Consider the following 19,192-nt stretch of genomic DNA (forward strand, 5'->3'; position numbering starts at 1 on the left):
AGAATAAATGTCAGCCTTTGGGAACTGAAGGACTGCACAGAGGTCACTGATGTCCCAGATCTCTTTTGGCAAATGGGACTTCAGCTAGAAAATCCTTCTCCATGGAGCTGCTCTCCATCCATCCATCCATCCATCCATCCATCCATCCATCCATCCATCCATCCATCCATCCATCCATCCATCCATCCATCCATCCATCCATCCCTGTCTATCTCCTACTCTTTGCTGGCACCAGGGATTGTCCTGATCCAGGTCCATGACCTTGCCAGGCCTGGTTGAACCTCACAGGGTTCCCATGGACCCACTGCTCCAGCCTGTCCAGGTGTAAATGATAGATATGGAGAGCAACTGGAAAGTGAAATATGGAAAAGTGCTGCCATTCCAATGGGAGACTGCTGCTTCTAAGCTGGAGATCATTCAATAGGAGAAAAAACACTCCCTGGTGTGTCACTTGGCTTCTTCCCTGGCAGTTTGCTGCTGAATTATCAGTGCTGGGATCCCCTGCCTGTGATCCATGAGTGCTCACAGTGCATTGCAGATGCTCCAGAGCTCCATGAGCACAGGGTGGGATGGAGCTGTGAGCCCAGGGCTGCCCACACCCTGGATACCCTACTGCTGAGGCTGCCCCAAAGGGATATCCTGGCCTGGGGATGGGGCTGGATTCACTGGGTGTTGTTGGGAAAGATGAAAGTTTGACAAGAAAGTCTCACAGATATGTATGCTTAGCAGAAAGATTTTTAAATTTAGTGTGTGATGAAGGAATAGAGATAGAAGCAAGTTTTGATGTAGAAGAAAAGAATTGCTGAGGCAGTCTCACTGGATAACCAAGGAGGCAAAGGGTGTGTTAGTTAGAAGGGGTTTTTATGCCTTAGAGCAAAGGATAAACCCACCCCAAACAAGAAAATATTTTTACCAATTAGAAAGAGAGCACAGGCAAACAAGTCAGCAAATGTGGCAAGTAGAAAAAAGATCTCAGAATTTTCTACTGCAAGAAAACTGAAAAACAACTTCTAGCTTAAACTGTAATGTACTGACTTTTAGTGATTGGAGAACAGTAACATGAATATGGTAATTACAGTAGCTATGATAGGCTGGAGATAAAAGTTAAGGTACAGATTGGTTCTGCTGTATTAAGATGCTCAGCAAAGAAATGTCTATAATGCATTGTAACCAAAAGAAAAGTCTATAATGCATTGTAACCAAAAGAAAAGTCTATAATGCACTGTAACCAAAAGAAAAGTCTAGAATGCACTGTAACCTAAACTCAGGGTCTCCAGGCCTGCCTGCAGCTGGAGCTGACAGCTGTGGGCACAGCTCTGTCACCCACAACCCTGCACTCCTGTAACCTCTTGGATACAATAAACTGCATTTTGGAGACTGCCTGGAGTCCCACATCTCTCATTCAGGCTCTTACAGGGTGTGGTGATGCTGAATGATTTTTCTCACACCTGAGACCTTCTACCTAACATAGCTGGCTGGTGGATGCAATTCCTGCATCACTGGAGTGCTGGGCTGCCCTTTCAGGGACCTGTCATGTTGTTACCATGCTCCAGTTCCCCTCCAGTTGGTGATGGTGTGCTGTGTTTGGACCAGTCCCCTCTGGAGATGGTGACACGAGGACATATGGGCTGGGGAGGTGTTACCAGAAATCCTGGCTTGTGACTGAGACAGGAGACTTGGGCTTGGGTTGATATTCCAGCCTCAGCAGCCTGAACAGGAGATGTTTACAGATGCTGGCTGTTAGGGACAAAGAAATTAATCTGTCACTTGTGTTAGTGACAGGGACAGGCCATGGCTTAGCAGGGACCTTCTCACTCCCCACAATCCCTGACAGGAGGAGGGGACAGCCAGGTGGGAGTTGGGCTGTGGGAGGACACAGTCTCAAACTACATCAGGGAAGGTATGGGTTGGATATTAGGAAAAGGTATAGGTTGGATATTAGGGAGAAATTTTTCACCAGAAGAATAATAAAGTACTGGAATGCTCTTCCCAGGGAGGTGGTAGAATCACCATCTCTGAATGTGTTTAAAAAACACTGGACATGGCACTGGGTGCTATAGCCTGGGTGAGGTGTTGGGGCACAGGTTGGACTCTATGGTCTTGGAGGTCTCTTCCAACCTCATCATTCTGTGATCCTGTGATTGATTCTGTCATTCTGTGGGCTCTGCTCCCAGGGAACAAGGGACAGGACAAGAGGAAACAGCCTCAGGTTGCACCAGGGGATATTTAGATTGGCTATTGAGGACAATGCCATCATGGAAAGGGTTGTCCAGCCTTGGCAGAGGCTGTGCAGGGCAGTGCTGGAGCCCCCATTCTTGGGTGGGTTTAACAGATGTGTGGATGTGGCACTTTTGTGTACATGGGTTGGTAGTGGTGCCCTTGGCAGTGCTCTGGAAAGGTTGGACTTCATCATCTCAGAGGGCTCTTCCAGCCTAATTGATTCTGTGATTCTGTGATTGAGGAAATGGGATGAATTATTGATGTTTTGGGCATGATGGCTACAAAGGACCTGTCTGGGCAACACTAGAGCCAAACACTCTTGAAGGACAGCGTGGCTTGAAAAGGCCCTGTCACCTCCCTTGTGGTGACATGTCTCCTCCTGTGTCCCCAGAGCCCTTTCCTCTTATCCTGCCTCAGTCCCTGGGGACTATCAGGGAGAAATTTGTTTTTTGAGAGCAAGCAACAAATCTTGAAATTGTTTTTAATCTCAGCAGAGCCTGCTTAATAGGTTTAAGCATCTTATCTGTCAGCACTGTTAATGAGTTTCCAGGCCCCACAGAGGTGGAGCAGAACTGTGTTTTCCTAATCAAGTTATCAGTTTATTAGCAAAAATGCAAATAAAAGAGTTGCTTTGGATGCAACTATAAAAAAGTGCTCTCTGGAGAAGCACTGAGCTTCATGGCATGGATAACAGGATCAAGGCAAGGGCAAAGAATTGTCCAGTAAAGAAGGTGAAAGGCAACTGGGATGTGGCCTCTCAGATGTCTGGGACTCTCTCACAGGAGATTTTTCTTCTTAGTCATATGAGGCTCTAAATGGTGGAAGCATTTATTGAGTCACTCCATGAATGTGGTAGAAGAGCTCACCAAGAGTTAATGGATGATTAATTAGCTTTGAGGTAAATAATTAATCAAGTGGTATAGAATCCAGCAGCTCAGGGCTTGGCTTGTGATCTGTAAATACTGATGTGTGTGCAGCTGATGACCATCCTGTGCAGATATTCTTCATAGCAGCCTCCTGTGAGCCACTTCCCTGTGCAGTTTTAATAAAGAGAGTGATCCATCATTGTTCTGGTGAGTGCCAGGGTGCTCAGGCTGGAAGGAACCCTCAGGTAGCAGCACTTCAGGTACTGGAGAGAAATTCTTCTCTGTGAGGGTGCTGAGCCCCTGGCACAGGGTGCCCAGAGCAGCTGTGGCTGCCCCTGGATCCCTGGCAGTGCCCAAGGCCGGGCTGGATAGGGCAGAGGAAAAAGTTTCAAATCTGGTACCAGGTCAGATGGGGCTTGGAGCACCCTGGGACAGTGGAAGATGTTCCTGCCCATGGCAGGAGTAGAACAAGAGGAGCTTTTGTGGTCCCTTCCAACCCAAACCACTCCAGGTCCATGATTGTGCTGATCTGTGAGATCTGGTCTGTGAAATGCCCTTGGTGCTGTTTTGGTGGGCACCATCTCCAGGTCAGCCATTGAGGGTGTGTGTGCACACAAGGATGTTTGTGCCATCTCCCATAACCCAAGGGCTGCTTTTTTGGTTTCCTGTCACCTCCATGGTCCCAGTCTGAACCTGGTGGAAGCATCTTCCTCTTGGGTCTGGTCAAAAGTGCTGGGTATCACAGAATGATGATATCACAGAGTGGTTTGTGTTGGAAGGGACCTTAAAAGCTCCTCTTGCTCCACTCCTGCCATGGGCACCTTCCCCTATCCCAGGGTGCTCCAAGCCCCATCTGCTCTGCTTTGAAACCAGATTTGAAACTTTTTCCTCTGCCATTCAAACTGTAGCCATGAAGGGAGCAGCTTCAGGGGAAAGTTATGATGGAAAATAACCAAATCCTGACATTCCCACACACCAGAGTGAGCCTGTGCCAGTTCCAGCCTTTCTCTAGTGCCATGTCTGAAACCATCCCTCATTCCCTGCCTGTGGGCAATGGTTTGAACACTGACTTTTTATTGCAATGTGAGAGGTTTTTGAGTTGCAGCAATATTTCAAAACTTGCAATAATCAGTTGGATATTACAGGTGGACAGGTTGTGTCAAAGGGTTTCCAGTACCAACAATTATTGGTCTTTAGTCTTTTAAATTAAGGGTTGCCTTAAAAGATTGGTCATATAAAGGTTCAGGAGAATGTGGCAGTGTGTTTTTTGATTGCAATGCATTTCTAGCAGTCAGTTTTATAATCTTTCCTATTTTGTACAGTTACAGCATATTTTATTACTGATGGATTGTTCCTTTCCCCCCTGTGTTATTGGGTTTTGTCCTAGCTGTCCATCTCTCCAAAGTAGTCAGTTGGATATTACAGGTGGACAGGTTGTGTCAGAGGGTTTCCAGTACCAGCAATTATTGGTCTTTAGTCTCTTAAATTAAGGGTTGCCTTAAAAGATTGATAATACAAAGGCTCAGGAGAAGGAGGACCTTAACCTCAGGTGAAGAGCCCCTGGGTTCAAGAAGGAGCTGACTCTGAGGAGTCTCTGGAGCTCTGAGGGCAGCTGAGGCAGAATAGGTGAATTAGTATTTATCTAGAGCAAAAAGCAGAGATGAGAAGACAGTGCAGCTTGTATCTGTGGTTACTTCAGTTAGTCAGGGGATAGAAACCCACAGGTTTCTCCTAAAAAGTTTCTGGGTTGAAAGCAGAGCAGGGGCAGAGTGGCTGGACAGGGTTTTTCTGTGCTGCCTTTGCCTTTGGCTTGTTGAACACAAGCTGTGATGCTGCCTGCTCCTCTCAGCTGCAGGGAGCTGCTGTTCTCAGACTGACTGGTGTTCTCTTTGAAGCTTTTTGTTGAAGAAGCAATGCTGAAATTCCAAAGCTGTCTGTCAGCCAAAGCCCTGGTGCAGAACCACGGCTGGAGTGACCTCTGCCAGCCCTTTCCTTTCCTTTCCTGTTCTTTCTAGCCTGGTGGGAAGGCTTTGAGGAGAGGTGGCAATGTCAAGGCTTGAAAGGCTCCTGTTTCCATGGGAGGAGCAGCAGAGCCAGTCAGGTGCTCCCTCTGCTCTCTGAGGGCAGCAGAGCCTCCTCCTTGTGTGGCAGAGAACATTGTCCCCTCTGTACCCCTGCTTGGAAGGAGCACCAGTCTCTGTGTCCCTTCTTGTCACCCCACCCACTGTTTTGTGATGAAAAGAAATTCAAACCTCATGCTGATGCCTTGTCTTTGGGACCAGGTGAGCTCAGAGTCTCCTGTAAAAGCATCTCCTGTGCTGCTGTTGGAGGTGACTCTGCAGTGTGTTGGGTGATGATGTGGAGTGTGGGAGCACCAGGGGCAGGATGGTGGGGATGGATGGAGAGCAGAGATCTCTGCAGCCAGCTCAGGAACTTGGAGTTTATTGCACAGGGCCGGTGGGCAGGGCCCTGCTGGGAGCTGCCAAACACAGCTCAGAGCAGAAAAGAGAAAAGAAAGGGGTAGAGAGGATGAGAGTGTAAGGGAGTAAAAAGGGTAAGAGAGTAAAAGGGTAAGAGAGCGAGGTTCCCATTACAATACCATAAATCTTCTGTGTTGAATATTCTCATTCTCACTAACCAATCTAGTACAAGATACAAATCCTACAGCATTTACATACAGCCTATAAGAATCATTCCATTACCATACTGTGTTACATTTTAAACCCTAAAAACTCCTCTTTGGGCCCTTCTGCCAAGCTGTAGGATCTGCCCTGACCCTTGGGCCTGTCTGCAAGCAGAGGGTGTGTGGCAGTGTTCACAGGGATTTTCAGACTGGGGAAGAGACAAGGATCTGACTCCATGTTTCAGAAGGCTTGATTTATTATTTTATATTATATATTACATTAAATCTATACTAAAAGAATAGAAGAAAAAGTTTCATCAGAAGCCTGGCTAAGAACAGAATAGCAAAGAATGATAACAAAGGTTTGTGGCCCAGGCTCTGTGTCCAAGCCAGCTCGCTTTGATTGGCCATTAATTACAAACATCCAACATGGGCCAATCCCAGATGCACCTGTTGCATTCCACAGCAGCAGATAATCATTGTTTACATTTTGTTCCTGAGGCCTCCCAGCTTCTCAGGAGGAAAAACTCCTAAGGAAAGGGTTTTTCATAAAAGTTGTCTGTGACAAGGGTGTTGTTTCATCAAAAGGGGATCACCTTCAGCTGGCCACACCATTGTTTTCCAGTTGTTCAGTAACTGAGGTATCTCAAAGCTTGCTTTCATTTCAATCTCACTTACAGTTTCCATATTCTCAAAATCTTTTGCCAGACAATCATATTTATAAGGCTTTCTCGTTTCATCTTCCCTAACAGTGGAGTAACATTTTTTTTTCCCATTGAGGGCTTAAAAGTTTTAAATAATGCTGATAAAAGCAGCATGTCCCTGTCTTTGACACCACTTCCTGATGAGGTTGGGTGTGTGAGAGGAGGTGGGATTTTTCTGTGCAGGTGTGGGCTTTAGGAGGATGCAGCTGAGTGACTCATGTGTGTTCAGCCCAAGTCAGAAAGTAGGACACGTTTATGCAAGGCATGTTAACATCTCTTAAAAAATGCCTCAGCTATAAGGAGTGCCTTATTCTTGGCATCCATCTGGGTTCTTGCAGAGACAGTGCTTAGAGTGGGTAATGGCACCATGTGTGGATTATATATCTCACCGTGACCAAAAGGAATCTGGAGCTCCCAATCTGGAAGATAATTCTGTGCTCCTGAGACTACTGCAAGGGCTTTTAATAGCTGCTGGTGCTACAGGAAAGCAGCCTGGTGGGAAAGCAAGTTGGAGAATGTAGGCAGAGCATCACCCACCTTATTTTCTTCTGAATTTTAAGAAGGTCCTGCTTAGTTCCTGCTGTTCCTTTTCTGCAGTGGTGGAGCCACAGCAAATGGAGCTGCTCTCCTGCTTTAGCTGGGGATGGATGTGTAACATTTGCTCTTAATTGAAAAGAAAATGAAGTGACATTTCCACCCTTCGTCTCATTCTTTTTTTTTTTGCCCTGTTGTTCAGTTTCACATGAAAGAAATGCTGATAAAAGGGCTTGTCAGTGTTTGCCTTTGCAGCTCCATCTCCAGCTCTGAGCAGGGTGCTGGACAAAGCCCCAAGACCCTGGGCAGCTTCTGTTGTCTCACTAGAGAAGCTCTGAGCTGCTTTTTCCAGCAGCCTGAAGTGAAGAAACTAGACATTAACTTTACTAATGAAGGGCTTCCCCTTGGGACCCGCCTCTGAACCCCCCACTGGTGGGAAGGTGGTCACTGATATGGAATGGAGCAGCTGGGAGTGATGTCCCATCAGCTGTGAGCAGCAGAAAAATGGGAAAAAAAAATCAATATTTTTATGATTGAAGTAATTTTTCATGTGAAGAATCCATATTTTTGTGATGTAAAGAGGCTTTGCTGAGTCCCTGACCAGGTGTTCCTGCAGTGAGCTGCTCTGGCACCTCAGCTGTGGGGAATGCCATGAGGACCATAACCCATGATCCCCCAGCACTGGTGTCCTATTTCCAGTTTCCAATGCAGTAGGAGACCAGCTTGGGGTCCCTGAAGGCACCAGGTTCTGACTGCCCAGGTTGGTCTCAAGCACCACCTGGAGTTCTGTGCAGCAATTTTGGCTTGGTGGGACCTGGGACTTGGAGAACTTTCCCTTCCTTCTGTGTGCCTGGGGCTCCTCATGAACGTTGCAGGATGGATGGAAATTGAAAATCCCTTCCTGATTTGCATACGGGCTAATTGCACCCAGCAGGGCTGGAGAGGACAGCCCCACATGGCTGCCCCTGTGCCCTGAGCTGCTCTAGGATCAGTTCCTGGTGGGGAGATGTTCCTGGGGGTGAAATGTTCCTGGGGATGAGGTGTTCTTGGTGGGGAGATGTTTCTCCCTCCTTGGAGGGAGGTGTTCCTGGTGGTGAGGTGAGATGTTCCTGGTGGGGGGAGATGTTCCTGCTGCTGGGGAGATGTTCCTGCTGGGGTGAGATGTTCCTGGTAGTGGGTAGATGTTCTTGGTGGGGTGAGATGTTCTTGGTGGGGAGATGTTCCTGGCAGTGAGGTGTTCCTGCTGGGGTGAGATGTTCTTGGTGGGGGGAGATGTTCCTGCTGCTGGGGAGATGTTTCTGGTGGTGGTGGGATGTTCCTGGTGGTGGGGAGATGTTCCTGGTGGGGTGAGATGTTCTTGGTGGGGAGATGTTCCCGCTGGGGTAAGATGTTCCTGCTGGGGTGAGATGTTCCTGCTGGGGTGAGATGTTCCTGGCGGGCACATGTTCCTGCTGGTGAGCTATGCTCTCTGACCTGCTCCTCCACAGGGAAATGTGGAGGGATCAAAGGCCTGGAGCCCCTCTGCTCTGGAGACAGGCTGGGACAGCTGGAGGTGTTTTCAGCCTGGAGATGAGAAGGCTTTGGGGAGAACCCAGAGCCCCTTCCAGCCTAAAGGGGGCTTAAAAATAAAGAGGGAGAGTGACTTTTTACATGCAAATAGTGACAGAACAAGGGAGAACAGTTTTAATCTAAAGGAGGGGAGATTAGATTAGATTAGATTAGATTAGATTAGATTAGATTAGATTAGATTAGATTAGATTAGATATTAGGAAGAAATTGTTGCCTGTGAGGGAGGTGAGGCCCTGGCAGAGGTTGCCCAGAGGAGCTGTGGCTGTCCCTGGATCCCTGGAATTGTCCAGGGCCAGGCTGGATGGGGCACCTTGGGATGGCACGAGGTGTCCCTGCCCTTGGCAGGGGTTGGACTGGATCCCTTTGAAGGCCCCTTCCATCCCAAACCCATCCCTGGTGCTGTGATTCCCTGAAGGGCTGTGCAGGCTCCTGGTGCTCTGCTGAGCTGCTCCTGCTCCCCTCTGCCCGGCCAGGCTGGGATGTGCAGATCCTGCTGTGTCTGATGGCAGGGGGCTGGCAGGGCAGCTTTCCCTGTGTGGGGCGGTTCCATGGCCTCCTCCAGGACAGCTCTGGGGAGTTTCCTGGAGTTCTGCAAGCAAAGCCCCCCATTCACTCAGCAGCCTGTGTGGGCAGTGCAGGGCAGTGGGCTCCAAACATGGCTGCTGATGCTGCTCTGTCTGGGAGCCTTCTCCTGCATCCCCAGTGCCTCCCCCTGCCTCTGCTGCCTGTGTCAGAGCTCTGCCCTTGGCAGAGACCAAAATAGCTCCCACAGAGCTGCTGAAATGTCAGCAGGGAGCAGGCAGAGCTGGGCCACAGTGCTGCTGTGTGTGCAGTGGGACAGTGCCCTGTGCTCTCAGCGTGGGACATACACCCACGGCTGTGTTAAACCCATCAGTGGCTCCATCACTGTCCTGGGCAGCTGTGCCAGGGCTTGACAGCATTTTAGGAACAAGTATTCCCCAAAATCCAACCTAAATCTCCCCTGGTGCAGCTTAAGGCCATTTCCTCTTGTCCTGTCCCTTGTTCCCTGTGAGCAGAGCCTGACTCTCACCTGGCTGCACCCTCCTGTCAGGGACTTGGAGAGAGCAGAAGGTCCCTCCTGAGCCTCCTTTTCTCCAGGCTGAGCCCCTCCAGCTCCCTCAGCCCCTCCTGGTGCTCCATACCCTTCCCCATCTCTGGGTATGAGATGCCTAAAACTGCACTCAGGATTGGAGGGAATGGGGAAGGCAAATCCTGCAAAGGAAGGAATCTGGAGAATGAATTGGCAGAGGAGAGTGAATTGCAGAGTGTGAAGATGGAGCCATAATTAAAGGAGACAGACAGTAAGAGGATCCAGCATGAGAGGGGGGAGGAGGGTTTGGGGGAGCTGCAGGGGTTTGGGGCTGGGAGAGAGTGGGAGAGCTGAGGGGAGCACCAGGAGACAGCACACTGAAATATTGCCTGTGCTAGGGCTGGCCAGGGTGAGTGAGCCCTTGGCAGGTGTTCTGTGCAGTGCCAGCCCTGCATCCATCCTGTTCCCCCCTCCCATCCAGCCCAGGCCATCCTTGCATTGTTCTGAAGGAATTTGTAGCATTTCTGTTATTTCCTGTTCATTCCATTGTGTGATTTCATCTTTCTTGTTAAAGATGTGCTTGGGTTTTCTCCCTCCTCCCTCCCCCTGTCAGAGGTCACCAGCCCTGCAGGGAGCAAGGACACTGAGGGAAAACTGGGGTGGGGAAGAGGGAAGAAAGCAAGGCTGGGTGGTGTGCTTGCTTTTGGGATTCCCTGTCCCCACATCTGCTGGATGAAGGAGATTTCCCTGCAGCGAATTCCAGAGATCTCCCTGCCTTGACTTCCTGAGATTTCCCTGCAGCGAATTCCTGAGATTTCCCTGCAGTGAGTTCCTGAGATTTCCCTGCAGTGAGTTCCTGAGATTCCCCTGCAGTGAGTTCCTGAGATTTCCCTGCAGCAAATTCCCGAGATTTCCCTGCAGCAAATTCCTGAGATTTCCCTGCAGTGAGTTCCTGAGATTTCCCTGCAGCGAATTCCTGAGATTTCCCTGCAGCGAATTCCTGAGATTTCCCTGCAGTGAATTCCTGAGATTCCCCTGCAGTGAATGGCTGAGTGCTGGGAGGAGGCACTGATGATGATGATGATGACACAGCAGTGACGGTGACACAGCAGTGACGCTGCGCTGCCGCCGGGCTGGGGAGGAGAGGGAGCTGCAGCGAGCGTGCCAGGGAGCACGTCGGCACTGCCAGGGACTGCCGGGCATTGCTGGGCACTGCCAGGGACTGCCGGGCAATGCTGGGCACTCCTGGGCACTGCCACGGCTGTGGGGGGCAGTGCATATGGCTCACAGCTCTCACACCCCTCCAGAGCACTGGGAGCCCTGGCACGGGGCTCCCATGGCACACAGCTTCAGGTGCACGTGGCTCCCATGGCACACAGCTCCTCTGGATCACAGCTCCCATGGCACACAGATTCCCATGGCTCACAGCTCCCATATGCCTGCAGAGCACTGGGAGCCCTGGCACAGGGCTCACATCGTGCACAGATTCCATGGCACAGGGCTCACATGGCACACAGCTCCTGTGGCACACAGCTCCCAGTGCATATGGCTCTGATTTCACACAGTTCCCATGGCACACAGCTTCTCTGGCTCACAGTTCCTGTGGCACACAGCTCCCACAGCTCACATGTCCCATGGCACACAGCCCCTGTGGCACACAGCTCCCATGGCACACTGCTCCTGTGGCACAGACCTCCCACAGCACACAGTTCCCACACAGCTCCCACAGCACACAAGCCCAATGTGGCATGTGACTCCCATGGCACACAGTTCCCATGGCACACGGCTCCTCTGGCACACAGTTCTGTGGCACACGGCTCCCAGTGCACATGGCTCCAATTTCACACATCTCCCATGGCACGCAGCTCCTCTGGCACGTATCTTCTGTGGCACACAGCTCCCATGGCACACAGCTCCCACAGCACATTGCTGCCACAGCACACAGTTCCCACACAGCTCCCAAGGCAGACAGCTCTCAAACTGTTCATCTCCCACAGCACACAGCTCCCACAGCGGGCAGCTCCCCTGGCACACAGTTCCCATGGCACAGGGCTTCTGCAGCTCCCCTGGCACACAGCTTCCCTGGCACAGGGCTCTCATGGCACATAGATTCCCGTGGCATGCAGATCCTCTAGCACACAGTTCCTGTGACACACAGCTCCCACAGCACACAATCCCACGTGGCATGTGGCTCCCATGGCACACAGCTCCCCTGGCACACAGGTCCCATGTCACGCAGCTCCTATGGCACACAGCCCCCATGACCCACGTGGCATGTGACCCCTATGGCTCACAGCCCCCAGGCAGCACCTGGAGGGTGCAGGGTGGATGGATGGGGAGGTTCTGGGCACAGCTCCGTGCTGGGGGGCCTGGTCAGAGCCTGCCCAACCTGCTGGGGGAGGGAGGTCCCCAGCCCATGGTAGGTGTGTTTCCCTGCTCCAGAGCTGCATCAGGAGCAAGTTGTTTCTGATTTTGGTGAATTAACAAGCAAAAGATGGAGGCAGTGAGTCAGCCTTGGGGTGGGGATCATGGGAGAGGGCCCAGCACATGTAACTCACATGCAGGCTCAGAGCTGGCTCACTCCTGTGCTTGGAGCTGGGTGTACAGGTGGGGATGGATGCACCAAACCCTGCCTTGCTGCTGCCATTGGCTGCAAAAAATGTAGGGCTGGGCATCAGGAGGAGATGTTGTACCATGAGGGTGCTGAGGCCCTGGCACAGGGTGCCCAGAGCAGCTGTAGCTGCCCCATCCTTGGAAATGCTCCAGGCCAGGCTGGACAGGGCTTGGAGCAGCCTGGGACAGTGGAAGGTGTCCCTGCCATGGCAGGGGGTTGCAATGAGATGAGCTTTAAGGTCCCTTCCAGCCCACACCACCCTAAAGTCCATGGCTATATGAAAAGATCCCTGAACAAGTACCCAGCACTGTGAGGTGGATTTTTCTCCCTTTTTGACCTTTCCCTGAGAATGAGCCACAGGATCTCTCAAATTTACAGGGCAACCTGAGGGTTATACCTTCCTTCCAACGTGGAATTTTGGGCTACCCCATTTCCTTGAGTTAGTGGAGTCTGGAGAAGCTGCCAGACAAGCACTGTGCAGGGATGGTGGCTGCAGCTGACAGTGACTGCAGGTGACAGTGGCTGCAGGATGTCCTTAACGCCCTTCCCAGCTACTGTGACCTGCCTGTGTGTTGTCCTTGCTGGGACCTGACAATTTCAATAAAATAACAGTTCCCTGCACTTCAGTCAGTGTTTAAAAACATAAAAATAGTGCTCTTTTTTGTTTTGGTTTTTTTTTTTAGTTGGTTTTTTTTTTTTTTTTTAGGGTTTTTTTTTTTTTTTTAGGTGGGGTTTTTTGTTTGGTTCATTGTTTTCTTTTGGTTTGTGTCTTGTTTGTTAAGGAAGAAATCTGGATTCAGCACATTCAGGTGTCTGCATTCTTTGCGGGTGCATTTTGAGTCTTTATTTCACACTCAGTGCTTTGGGTAGCAACTGCAGCATCTCAAGGGCATTCCCAGCTGAAGCTCTGGGAGGTAGGACTGCTTCTGGTCAGTTTTTTTCTGCCAGTGCTATAAAAAGTTTTCAGCCAGAGGTAATACTTGCTCTTTACAATGGAAATATGCAACTCTAAAAATAACCTCTCCACAATTCCCCAGCTGGCTTCCTTCCTGCACAAAGCCCTGTGTCTCTCTGTCCAAGTGGGCTCACTGAGGGTCACCTTGTGCAGGGGTGAGGGACATTCCTTCCTCCTGAGTCCCTCCATCAGGCCCTCCCTCCATCCCATCCTTTGGGATGTTCAGTCATGGGGCTCCTCATGGGCAGAGACCCACTCTCTCATCTGGAACAATTTAATCCAGCATTTGGGCTGAGTCTGATGTTGGGAAGAGCTGTGGGGTGTCCTAGGAGCTGGGGAGGGATGGGTGAAGGGCCTCAGGATACTGAAGTATGGGAATAATGCTGCCAAAAGCAGGAGAGCCTCAGGGAGGTGAACTCGGTCCAAAGCAAGGTCCTGATCTGGGCTGGGGCAATCCACAGGGCCAGGACAGACTGGGGGATGGATGGATGGATGGATGGATGGATGGATGGATGGATGGATGGATGGATGGATGGATGGATGGATGGACATGGATAGATGGACATGGATGGATGGATGGATGGATGGATGGATGGATGATGGATGGATGGATGGATGGATGGATGGATGGATGGATGGATGGATGGATGGACATGAATGGATAGATGATGGATGGATGGATGGATGGATGGATGGATGGATGGATGGATGGACATGGATGGATGGATGGATGGATGGATGGATGGATGGATGGATGGATGGACATGAATGGATGGATGGATGGATGGATGGATGGATGGATGGATGGACATGAATGGATGGATGGATGGATGGATGGATGGATGGATGGATGGATGGATGGATGGATGGATACATGGATACATGGATACAGAAAGGACTGGAGGATTCTGCTGGGTGACAAATGGGGTTTGAGCTATCCATGGGCACTGGCAGCCCAGGAAACCAAATGTCTCCTGGGCTCACCCTCAGCACTGAGGGCAGCAGGACAGGGAGGGGATGTTCCCCCTCTGCTCTGAGACACCCTGGAGCTGCTCCAGCTCTGGGGTCCCAGCACAGGACAATGGTGTTGAGCTGAAGGTGGAGTTAGTTTGGACATGTGGGAAAAATGTCAGACCAAGAGGGGCTGGCACAGGGTGCCCAGAGCAGCTGTGGTTTCCCCATCTCCCCATCTCTGGAAGTGTTGAGGGCCACATTGGACCAGGCTTGGAGCAACCTGGTCCAGTGGAAGGTGTCCCTGCCCATGGCAGTGGGTTGGACTGGATGACCTTTGAAGGTCACTTGCAACCCAAACCACCCTGTGAGTCCATGATCCTGTGATTAAAGCTTGGGATAAAAAGGAATTAAATTGTTCCAGACATCTCTGTTTGATTCAAACCCTACAGAATTGCAATTGCTTGTCTCTGATCCCAAATTCAGCCTAGCTTGTGTTCCTCAGACCTGGAAGAAAGATTTGTTTGGATGAAGTGTGAAATATCTTTGTCACAGCCTGGGAGAAGGACCCTTCAAGGGCAGGACCCTTCAGTAGCAGGGTCACCCAATCATCTGGATGGTCCTGTCTTGCTCCTTGATATTAAATGCTCACAGAGTAAATTTAAAGCACTTTATCCTCCCTGCAGGCCTCAGTGTTTCTTACCACTTCTCTGTGCCTCCTACTCCTGGAGTTTCACTTGCCATGGATTTACATTTGCCTGTGTTCTCCCATGGGTGGTGAGGGGGAGAATATTTTCCCACCTTCTCCCAGTGTCACAGAAACTGGAGCTGGGGGTCACAGGGAGCCAGAAAACCCACCAGCAGTGGCCTGGAGGACAAGCTGAAGTTTTCTTTCTCTTAAAGAAGAGCAGAACCTCTCAACTATTTTGGTGCATAAGTAAAGGAAAATGGGAGAATAATGCAGAAAGGACACAAACATATGGGAGACACTTCCCTTTTTTTGGGGGGAAATACATTATTTATCTTATGCTGAATAAATTCCAACATTCCAGCAGTAAATCAGTTTGTTGCTAAACAGTTGATACCAAAAATAGACACTGCTGGATTCAGTCTGCCTGAAGGTATTGATTGGGAAGTTTTCCAGGAGCTGAGTAAGACGGTGCCTTTGCCATTAGTGTTGATTTCCAATAATTTCTGGCATTCCTAGTGGGCACTGGGAGCTTGGGAGGTAGAAGAGCATTGATTGTAAAGAGAGAGGGAATGAGCTGGGTAATTATTGACTGATTAAACTGACCTTGCTTCTGAGTAAAACAATGGAGTATTCAAAGTGGGGTTCGATTGGGAGAACTAAGGAGGGTAAGACAATGAGTGTTGTAAAAACAGAGCAGAGGAGCTTTAGTTGGTACCTGTGCCCTCAGTGTGTGTGGGAGGGCTGGGGCAGATTTGGTCCTTGTGAGCTCCAGCACTGCATCTCAAGGGCCCTGTGTCCATCCTGGAGCTGCCAGGGGTGTGTGTGTGGGAGAGTGGGAGCAGGCAGTGGAGGATTGGTTTCTGTAGTGCTGCCCTGGAGCTAACAGGATGAATGGAAGGAGAGCCATGGGCAAGGGAGAAGAAGGCCATGGGCAGGGAAGGAGTATTTGCTCATCACCCAGCTGATTGCTCCAGGAGAGCAACTCTGGGGATGATGCTGCAGGGCTGAGAAGCTCTGACAGATGGGCACATTTGCAGCATGTGGGAGCAGCCATCCACTGCCCTTTTCTTGCATGAATTTTGTTTTATTTTTTATTTTTTTGTTTATAATATTTTTACGTTTGTTTTATTTTTGTTTTATTTTTATTATTTATGTTTTATTTGGGTGCCCCTGCTGAGGGTGGGATGCAGGGGCTGAGCAGTTCTCTCCTGTCCCCCTCTGCCTGCTCCCCATTCTGTCATACCTGCTGCAAATGGTTGTGTTGGTCAGAGTTGAAAAAAATTCTAGAAAATTAGGAAGGGTTGAGTCAGCATCTGATGCTTTTGTTCTTGTTTCCCACAGCTTGAATCAATAAGTTGCAATGTGAAACTCTTGAGTTTTGTTTCCAAGAATAAATGTCAGCCTTTGGGAACTGAAGGACTGCACAGAGGTCACTGATGTCCCAGATCTCTTTTGGCAAATGGGACTTCAGCTAGAAAGTCCTTCTCCATGGAGCTGCTCTCCATCCATCCATCCATCCATCCATCCATCCATCCATCCATCCATCCATCCATCCATCCATTTATATCCACTCACATCCATCCATCCATCCATCCATCCATCCATCCATCCATCCATCCATCCATCCATCCATCCACCCATCCACCCATCATCCATCCATCCCTCATCCATCCATCCATCCATCATCCATCCATCATCCATCCATCCATCCATCCATCCATCCATCCATCCATCCATCCACCCATCCACCCATCATCCATCCATCCCTCATCCATCCATCCATCCATCCATCCATCATCCATCCATCCATCCATCCATCCATCCATCCCTCATCCATCCATCCATCCATCCATCCATCATCCATCCATCCATCCATCCATCCATCCATCCATCATCCATCCGTCCATCCATCCATCCATCATCCATCCATCCATCATCCATCCATCCATCCATCCATCCATCATCCATCCATCCATCCATCCATCCATCCATCCATCCATCCATCCATCATCCATCCATCCATCATCCATCCATCATCCATCCATCCATCCATCCATCCATCCATCCATCCATCCATCCATCCATCCATCATCCATCCATTCCCCAGTCTGTGCTGGCCCTTGAGATTGTCCTGACTCAAGTGCAGAATCTTTCTAGCCAATCTCATCTCTGGTACCTTTTAAAACAGATTTCATTTGCATTGCTTTAAGGCCATGAAACACTATGGAAGATGTTTTTGCCAAATCTCTACAGTTCCTAGGAAGGATTCCTTATTATTTGCTCCCAGAGATCAGATCTTTGTGGGACTTTCAGCTCTGTGCTTCCTCTTTGCATTCACCTTTAAAAGATACCCAACATTTCATAAATGAAAGTTACTAGATAAATAAGAAAGGTTTATTTTTTTAAAATTTTCTTCAAGGAACTGTTCCCAGAATCTTCTTTCATTTTTATTGAAATAGCTAAATCTTTGCCAAAAAGGTCCTTCCAGCTTTGCCAGGTAACTCAGCTGGGAATTAGCTTGGAATTGCACTTTTCTCGATGATATTTGTTGGTTATTGTCAGTAAAGACTTGAAGGTTGCTGAGGTGAACTTTCTTAGTCCCAGCAAAGAGTCAAGGGCTGAGCACCTTGTAAGCAAAGTCACTGTCCCCATGCTGTCCAGAGAGATAGAGTGACAGTACCTGTGGAGGGTGGAGGTCTGTGCTGCCTGTTCCTGCCTGCCCTCTTGCCTGCTCCTGCCTGCTCCTTCCTGTGTGCCTGTTCCTCCCTTCTGCTTCTGCCTGTTCCTGCCTGCTTGCTCTTGATCCTGTCTGCTCCTTCCTGACTGCCTGCTCCTGCCTATTCCTGTCTGCTCCTGCCTATTCCTGCCTGCCCCTGCCTGCTCCTGCCTATTCCTGCCTGCTCCTGCCTATTCCTGCCTATTCCTGCCTGCTCCTGCCTGCTCCTGCCTATTCCTGCCTGCTCCTGCCTATTCCTGCCTGTTCCTGCCTGCCCCTGCATATTCCTGCCTTCCTGTTCCCTCCTGCCTGCTCCTGCCTATTCCTGCCTGCTCCTGCCTGCTCCTGCCTGCTCCTGCCTATTCCTGCCTATTCCTGCCTATTCCTGCCTGCTCCTGCCTGTTCCTGCTTGCTCCTGCCTTCCTGTTCCCTCCTGCCTGTTCCTGCCTGCTCCTGCCTATTCCTGCCTGCTCCTGCCTGCTCCTGCCTTCCTGTTCCCTCCTGCCTGCAGTGTCACCAGCCTGGGCTGTGTGCTCTCTGTCAGACAGGGGCCTCATCAGCTGTTGGCAGAGGGAGGAGGAGGAGTCTGTGCCCCTGCCTGCACCCTGCACTGCCTGGGCTCCCTCCCAGGCAGGTCACAGCTGGCCCTGGGGCTCCTCAGGAGTCTAAGACTTGACCTTGGACCAAAGACTCCTTCTCCCTCCCAGCAGAGACTGGGGACACGTGGCCATGGGCATGGACATCTCTGTTCTCGCTGTGCTCGGTGCCAATGGGAATGGAGCAGACATCCCATGGGATGTGGGGAGCTTGGCTCCTGCTCTGGAACATCCCCTGTGCCCCCTCAGTGCCCCTCTGGCATGAAGGGATGCTGGCCCTGGCACAGCAGTGTTGTGGTACTCCAGCTTCCCGTGGCTGTGTGTGCCCGGCTGGGGATGGTTAAATAATCTCAGTGAGTCACTTAAACAGACACAGTGCATGTGAAAATAATTGTCTGGGCAGCCTGTGCCTGCCAGGCCGCCAAGTAATCCTCACACGGCCTGTGACTCAAACCCAGCCAGAAGGAGTGTTCTTCATGCTGCTCAGTTGGAAATGTTTGAGGGAAGGCATCCAGCCCTGTTCCCTGTCCCCTCTTCCACCTGTGGCCCTTGCTGGGTCCCTGAGTGGCCAGCACAGGCTGTGCTCTGCACTTGTCCTGTGTGTCCTCAGTGGCAGCTTCACTGCAGCATGTCACAGCTCATAATGGACCTTCAAGACCATCTCATATCTCATCTCATCCTCCTGCCATGGGCAGGGACACCTTCCACTATCTCAGGTTGGTCAAGCCCTGTCCAACCTGGCCTTGGACACTCCAGGGATCCAGGGGCAGCCACAGCTGCTCTGGGCACCCTGTGCCAGGGCCTCAGCACCCTCACAGAGAGAAATCTCTTCCCAATATCCCATCTATCCATGTCCTCTGGCAGTGGGAGCCATCCCCTGGGTCCTGTCCCTCCATCCCTTGTCCCCAGTCCCTCTCCAGCTCTCCTGGAGCCCCTTTAGGCACTGGAAGGGGCTCTGAGCTCTTCTCCAGGCTGAGCACCCCCAGCTCTCCCAGCCTGACTCCAGTGGGGGCTCCAGCCCTTGGGGCCTCTCTGTGGCCTCCTCTACACTTGCTCCAGTAGCTCCACATCCTTCCTGGGCTTGGGACTCCAGAGCTGGCAG

The 19,192-nt window shown here is 50.6% G+C and overlaps 2 protein-coding genes across 2 annotated transcripts in view; one reads left to right on the top strand and one right to left on the bottom strand.

Annotated features, from left to right (window-relative positions):
- STX1A (syntaxin 1A) overlaps nucleotides 1-19,192 on the top strand; it is a 72,667-nt gene that overhangs the window by 34,183 nt on the left and 19,292 nt on the right. The gene's annotated exons all lie outside the window — the stretch shown is intronic.
- Nucleotides 5,397-19,192, bottom strand: part of CLIP2 (CAP-Gly domain containing linker protein 2) — a 311,706-nt gene continuing 297,910 nt past the window's right edge. The window contains exon 18 of the transcript XR_009115389.1: nucleotides 5,397-5,407. The gene's annotated coding sequence lies outside the window, so the exon portion shown is untranslated. The remainder of the gene's footprint in view (nucleotides 5,408-19,192) is intronic.

This window comes from Melospiza georgiana, chromosome 19 (genome assembly GCF_028018845.1).
Source record: "Melospiza georgiana isolate bMelGeo1 chromosome 19, bMelGeo1.pri, whole genome shotgun sequence".
NCBI lineage: Eukaryota > Metazoa > Chordata > Aves > Passeriformes > Passerellidae > Melospiza > Melospiza georgiana.